General features: G+C 52.5%; 1 long non-coding RNA gene across 3 annotated transcripts; it reads left to right on the top strand.

Annotated features, from left to right (window-relative positions):
* Positions 1–1,880: 1,880 nt before the first annotated feature.
* Positions 1,881–5,147, top strand: LOC121108401. Of its 3 annotated transcripts, none has more exons than XR_005842894.1 (3): positions 1,881–1,934; positions 3,063–3,189; positions 4,497–5,147. It is a non-coding gene; the product is annotated as an uncharacterized LOC121108401 (long non-coding RNA). The 3 variants fall into 3 exon arrangements; XR_005842895.1 differs by lacking the exon at positions 1,881–1,934 and adding an exon at positions 2,682–2,738 and having other exon boundaries at positions 4,505–5,147; XR_005842893.1 differs by lacking the exon at positions 1,881–1,934 and adding an exon at positions 2,682–2,738.
* Positions 5,148–6,894: the final 1,747 nt, after the last annotated feature.

The raw sequence follows: 6,894 nt of genomic DNA, 5'->3' as shown, positions 1-6,894 counted from the left end.
CGGGAGTTCCGCTAAGGAGAGATGCTGGGTTGACAATATGAGTTGCAGTTATTTCTGCATCATCCTGCTGTACCAGGATGGCCTGGTATTTCAGGAAGCCCTGGGGGTGAGAGCCTATGCCCCCCTTTTACCTCCAAAACAGTATAGACACTGTATGAGATATTCCAACTGTTCTTCTTTGGCCTAGTGTAGATGTCCCAGGTTCTTGAATGTTGAGCACTGGTGCAGCCACCGCCCTCAACCACTCTTCCTCACTTCCTGAAGGGGCTTTACCACCAGTCCGTAGCCGTGTATCCACGGTTGGCACCCTGCTGTCATTCCTGAGAATGTACGGAGTTCCTCGGCACTTTGTGGCTCAGGGCTTTGGCAGATGGCTTCTTTCCTGGCAGTCCTTGAGGTTCCAAGTCCAGCTGTAATCTCCTATCCCAGATAGGTCCCTTGCCGTTGAGTTCTTGGTGCCTTCTGTTGAGAAAGTCGATCATCACTGAAACCAAGAAATTCAGCACATTCGCAGTCCATTGCACACAGCCCTCTTTGTTTCTGTGGCATCCACACGCTGCAGTCAAGTTCCACCGTGGGATGGAGGAACCCAAATCTCAGGCTCCCGAGTTGAGCAGTTCTCCAAAATCCTTGGGCTGTTCTCACAGCCCTGGCTAACACTGTCCAGGTGAACGAAGTCTTTTTGTCCCGGACTGGGGCTCTCCTATTCAATGGCAAATGACCTTAGGCTTCCTTTGGCCAAACCAGGCAGAAAAGGCATCCTTCACATCCAGAAGGCAAAGTCCACCTACTCATTCCCTAACTTAGTTACTAAAGTGTATGGATCATATGGATTCATCAGAGAGATTGGAGTATTGTATTTGGATTCACATTCAATTAGTAATCCGAAATCCACAAGTTATCTATGGTTTCTTTTCTCCTTCTCCACTTGCATATCCTCAAAGGGCACTGCTTAACCCTGAGTGGGCTACCCCTAGATCTTGCTTTGAACTTAGGGCTACTTTTTGGCTCTACCAGGCATCCCTGATAGCCACACGGCTAAGCATACCTCAGTGAAGATTTCTGTAACTTCTGAGGTTACCCCGTTGTTTGTCCCAGTTTGTATGTAAGCCAGGCTTACCGTTTTCAATCAGTTCATCTTGTTTGACCCTTAGCTCCAGTGTTATTGAATTGACTCTCTGCATCCATTTGTTCTGATGAGTCTTGCCAGAGGAACGGTGTTGGAGAACCTGGCATCTACAGGCATGTATGTATTCCTCCTTATTTTCTCAGCCTCTCTTGAAGTGATCCCAAAAGGGAAGCCTTTTCTTGTTGGGCAGTAGCTCCGACTTGTGTTGCAAAATCATCTCCGGGCGGTAAGAGGCACCCGTGCCCACCGGAAACGAAACCTCTTTCTCCTGCTCTCCTAGCTGCCATTTCACCGGTGGATTTGCTAGGACTAACTTCCCAGGTTGCCATTCTTCAGCTTTTGCAATGAGAGACGATTGGATTTCTGCACCGCTGTCTCATTTCCCTGCAGTTGGCACAGTTCTTTTGGTCCAACAGGGCTGGAAGCCTCCCCCTCCACGGGCTCTTCTGACCTCGGAAAGTCATCTGGACCTGAAATGATTAGATCCACGGTTTGGAACACTCAGCAGATGGTGATAACAATCACACAACCTAGAACTCCCACTACTATCTCCCTGTTACCAGGAAAAGGAGTGAGAGCTGTTGCTCTTCCCTTGCGTCTGACTTGCAGGTCCCCTTCCCCAGGCATCCTGTGAGGCCCTTCTCAGAGTCTCTAACTGCAGGGTCCCGTTCTCACTCTTCAGGCTTTGAGACAGGCTTTGAGCGGTAGCGCAGAAGGAACGGTTTAGAGTGGAAGTGTACTGCAAAGGGCCGGAGGCAGCAGGAGCAGGGAAGTGATCATCGCCACTGTACTGCACTCAGCACTGGTGAGTACACTCCTTGAGTAGTGTGTTCAGTTCTGGGCCCCTGTCTAGAAGGGGGACCCTGAAAGCCTGCAGTGTGTCCAGAGAAGCGCAATGAAGCTGTGAGGGGTGAAGAGCACAAGTGTGATGGGGAGCGGCTGGGGGAAGTGGGATTCCTTAGTGTGGAGAAGAGGAGGCTGAGGGAAGACTTTCTCCCTCTGTCCAGTTACGTGACGAGAGGTTGTGTTGAGGTGGGGGTGTTCCTCTTCTCGCATGGAACTAGTGCTAGGACTAGAGGGAATGGCCTCAGGTTGCATGAGGGGAGATTGAGGTTGGATGTGAAGAAGAACTTCTCCCAGTGGGTGTTCAGCCGCTGGAGCGGGCTGCCCAGGGAGGTGATAGAGTTACTGTCCCTGCGGGTGTTCAAGGGACACTGGATGTTGGAGTGAGGGACGTGGCTTAGTGGGAAGGAAATGGTGGTGGTAGGTGGGTGTTTGGACTGGATGATCATGGAGGTCTTTTCCAACATTGCTGATGCTATGATTGTAGGAAAGGCATCTGGTGGGTGAGTGCTTTGCTGGGTGAGCGTCCCCCTGCTGGAAAGCAAGCAGCTGTGGTCTTTGCAGACAGCCACATGCACAGGGATTGGAGGCTTCTGAACCGGAACCTTGTCTTTCCCGTCTCGTGCCCGCTAAGTCCTGTTGTTTGAAAGCAGCACCTTCGCGGCAACCTTGATTTCTGCAGCCTTCTCTGAGCTTTGTGCCACGAGAGCTGTGCCGCTTCTCCCTGTGATGTGAGAGCGTCTGGAAGGCCCTGCAAGAAGTCTGGGTAGGTGATGGCAGTGTCTCTTCCTTTCCCCCCCGGTGCTGGACATAGCGGGGAACGGGAGTGGGGCACATCCGTCCCATAAGTCGTACTGCTTGAGAAATTGCGATTTCTTGCTGTAGAGAATGCACATGCACCCTGCACTTGTATCTGCACAAAGAGTCTTCTAAACATCACTGTCCATGTTTCTCTTTGGCACTGGGATGGAGCTGTGTGGAAGACAGACTTGGATGAATCTTCAGTCGGGTGCAGATGTCACTCTGACAGATGCAGTAGAGAGGCAAATTTCATCGGGCTGCATGCTTTTCTTTTTTCCTTTTGTTTCAGTCCTAACCGGGGAAGCGTAGAAGCATTACCCAGACAGACTGAGCATTTGTCACCTGGGCTTTCTACAGATGCCATAGGCAGTGGAAGTCAGCATCGCAAGCATCCGTGAGAGCCCTGCAAAAGACTGGTGAGAGTTACCCTGGCGGCCTCCTTTGGCAACCTCAGGTCTCTGTAAGCTCTCAAGCTGTGTCGTAAGTCCTCCCGTGGTGCTGACTCAGCTCTCCCTGTCTTTGGTGTAGGAGAGCTGCTCTTGAACTCCATCCTGTTTCCTGCCTATCATCTGCTCCCTGCTTTGCCCATGGCCCAGTGAGCCTTTTATTCCTCGCCCCCAGGTTTGCACGTGTGGATAAGAGCATCTGCTTATGTGCGCTTCTTTTCTGCTTGTGGTGTCAGGCTGAGCGACAGCTCCCAGCCGAGCTTGTGGTTAGCGAGACACGGAGTAGCTGGAGATGGAGTTCTCTGTGTCACTAAAGCATGAGCTTGATGGCTGCCGTGAGCCAAAGCAAGAGAGTCTGTGTGTTTGACACACCGCTGAGCGGGTAGAGCAGGGCAAGGGGGCTGATTTGGACGTGCTGCTTTCCCAATACGGTGCTGTTTGCGTGGCAGTGCTTCTGGCGTTGCAAATTGTGTCAGATGTCAATGAATTCCTTGGAATCTGTTGAGTTGACTTGTGTAGGTTTCACTGTGGAGCTGAAGCCTTCCTGGCCGCTTGTGTGCATAGCCATGGCCTTTGCTTCTTTCTTGCCTTTTTTTCTTGGTTGCGTTTGGCACTGTGCAAGCCGTGAATTGCCAGGGAAGAGCTGGAAGTGCTCTGGAGTTGTGTGTGACAAATTCCCAAGAAACAATGTGCAGCTTCAAAGCCCCAAAGTTTGGAGAGATGAGAGATGCGCTGCCTGGTGCAGGACATGATGCGCTCTGCAAGGCGCTTTCCATGAAGACCTCAGCGCTCAAACTGCATCCAAAGCAACCCAATGCCCAGTGCTTGTTGTACCCGGAGGTATCGGTGCCAGGAGTTGCTGCTGTGTTTGCAGTGCCCTTGTGTCAGCAGGGTGATGTTCATGGCGTGCGATGCCCTCAGTCACTGAAAGCATCCTTGCAAATGTTCCTAGCGAGGGCCATGTTTCATTGACAGCATAGGTTGTCTTCTGGAAAATGAAAGAGTGGGCTTGTGTACCGTTAGATCATTTTAATTTCCCCCTGACCCCAGCGCACTTCATGTTTCCCTCCCATCCCACTTTCCAGTGAGATGGGGGAGAGAACTGTGGGGGAGGAAAGGGAAGGTAGAACTCATGTGTTGAGAGAAATCTCTTTTCGAAGGTAGAGAAAAGGACAGAAGTAATGAATATCGATCTATCTATCTGTCTGTCTGTCTGTCTGTCTGTCTGTCTATATCTGTCTACCTCTATATGAATCTATATGAATGTATCTATCGAGTGATGTAGAAGCAGTGGCTCAGCACCTCCCAAGCAATGGCCAATCAGAAGAAGAAAGCAAGATGAACTCTCATCGTGTTGCAACCTCTTTCCACTTGATGTCATCTGGTATGCAGTATCCTTTTGGCCAGTTGACGTCAGCTGTCCTAATTCTGTTTCCTCCCAGCTTCTTGTGCCCTTTCCTGAGAACGGCCTTGGTGCTCTCTCTCTACAACACTGCTTATCAGAAGGTGTAAACATCAGAGTGTTACCAGCGTGGTTTTCCTTGTCAAAGCCAATCATAGCATCATAGCAGACCCCCTGAAGAAAAATGCATCCCACTAAGACAGCCCCCCAGTGTCCACGCAGCGAGCCACATCGGGCTCCCGTGGAGCTGCAGACGGCGCATTTCCCTGGCAGCATTGGCCAGGGGTGCTGGGGAGGTTTTGGTGCTCAGCTTGGGCGTGGCGCTGCTTTGCCTGCTTTGTAGGTGTGTGAACAGAAGTGCTTTCCCCCCTTGTGTTCTGTCCCACGGCATTTGCCCCATGGTTGGTAGAAGAAAGAGCTGGTGGATTCAGCAGCAGTAGATTCTGTTGGTTTCCTTGGTTTATCCCAAGGCTGCTGTGAAGGGGAGCCTGGTTGGCGTAGCAGTGAGCAGCAGCTAATGGGCTGTGCAGAGGAGGGCTTTGCAGAAGGAGCAGGAGTGCCTGCGTCCATCTGTACCCTCAGATACGTTCTGGCAGTGAGGCAGCAGCTGTGGCCACAGTGACTGAATGCAGACTTGGCCTGGGGCCACCACGTGGTGCTTCCTAGCCCTACCCTCCTGTATATGCCTGGCAAAGCACAGCCACCCTGCACCCACAGCAAGCGTTTGTCTTAGTGTCGTGTTTCATGCTGTCTTGTGAAGCTCAGGCACTGGGGGCAGCTTCCCCCCAAAGAAAAGGAGGAGGAAATGAGGTCGTCATGGAAGCCAAAAGGCAAAAATGCACTCGGGAAAGAAATTGGCAAAGCAGTCTGGTAGTAGTGCTGTGTTTCTCTTCCTTTATTTCCATCCAGGTGCAAGAGATGGCTGCTCCAAGCCACCCTTGGGTGCAAAGAAGGACCCTAGTGTGGATTTGCCATAGGCCCAGCAAGAGGCTCAACAGCACCAAGCGCCGGGTCCTGCACTTTGGTCCCGACAACCCCATGCCAGCTTCTCCAGGATTTGGCTGGGATAGAATTCCAAGCACGCACTGATTTCTCAAACGCTGGGGTGCCCTTTTGGAATCCTGTGGTCTTGTGACGTGGTCTTGCCTCCCCACCTTGTCGGTCCATGGTGGAGCAGCCGGGTGGCCCTTAGTGATGTCATAAGCAGCTAGAATGAGGGGAGGAGCAGCGCGTGCTGCTTCCCTTCATTGGAGCGCTTGAGCTCGGCGTGAGTACGTGGCTTGTTGCACTTGTGCATCTACTGAGTCCGTTCGTCTTCATCCCGTCTTGCACAGCGTCTTGTAGGTAAGCTGAGACGGTGCGGGATAGACGGGTGGGCAGTGAGGGCTTGAGAAGTGCTGGCTGGCAGAGCTCCTAGGATCATATTGCTTAGGCTGGACCGTCATACGCCATTTTCCCCCCAGGCCATCACTTCCAAAGCCATCCATCAAGATGGCATTTGTCCAACGGTTTTTCCCTCGCCTTCTTTGCTAAATTGTGGAGGCTCACTGACCTGCTCTTTCTCCCTCCCCTCCCCACCCTCCGCCTGCTCCCTTGGTGCAGCTTTTGCTCGTGGAAGATCAGAGCAGAGTTACAAGGAACGGCTGCGGGTTCGAGGATCTTCTTCTCCCTTGTTCTGATCTCTTGCCAGGTACGTGCCATGTTTTGTATTGCCACATGGTTCAGCAGCCCGTGTTTAGTCACACTGTGTGTAGTAAAACAGCCTCGTGCAGCTGGGGTGTGGGACTGGAAAAAAGTGTGGGTTTTCTCCATTTCCCCTCCAACTCAGCCCTCGCAAGGATGCTGCCTGTAGTGCTGGGAGCAGCTAGTGTGAAGGAAGTAATCCCTTAGGCGAAGAGCCCTAGCCGCACTCTGTGCAGAGCTTCACAACGTGAGCCAGGGGCACAGGCGTGCATGCTTTGGCTGTGTGAGTGTGTCCGACAGCGGTAGGGAGCACGGCAGAGATGCAGGCAGAGGAAATGCGTGGGCAAGGCTGCGGCCGGCGCTGGTGGTGAGGCTGCTGCTGGGAGCCGGGGGCTGGGGAGCAGCTCCAGCCCCAGCAGTGACACCTCTCCCTGGCCTGCTACTGTGCTCTCAGCGTGCTGCGGGCAAATGCATCTGCTGCTTTGTGCCAGAGTCCCCATCTGCTAGCAGAGGGACAGCGACTTGGTCCAGTGCTGCGTATTGCAACGGCTGTCCCGTTTGAATAGACTGCACACAGTTGTTGTTTCTAG

Source organism: Gallus gallus, chromosome Z (assembly GCF_016699485.2).
Source record: "Gallus gallus isolate bGalGal1 chromosome Z, bGalGal1.mat.broiler.GRCg7b, whole genome shotgun sequence".
In the NCBI taxonomy this organism is placed as follows: domain Eukaryota; kingdom Metazoa; phylum Chordata; class Aves; order Galliformes; family Phasianidae; genus Gallus; species Gallus gallus.
Note: the sequence above shows the minus strand (reverse complement) of the source record. Positions and strands in the feature narration are given on the sequence as shown.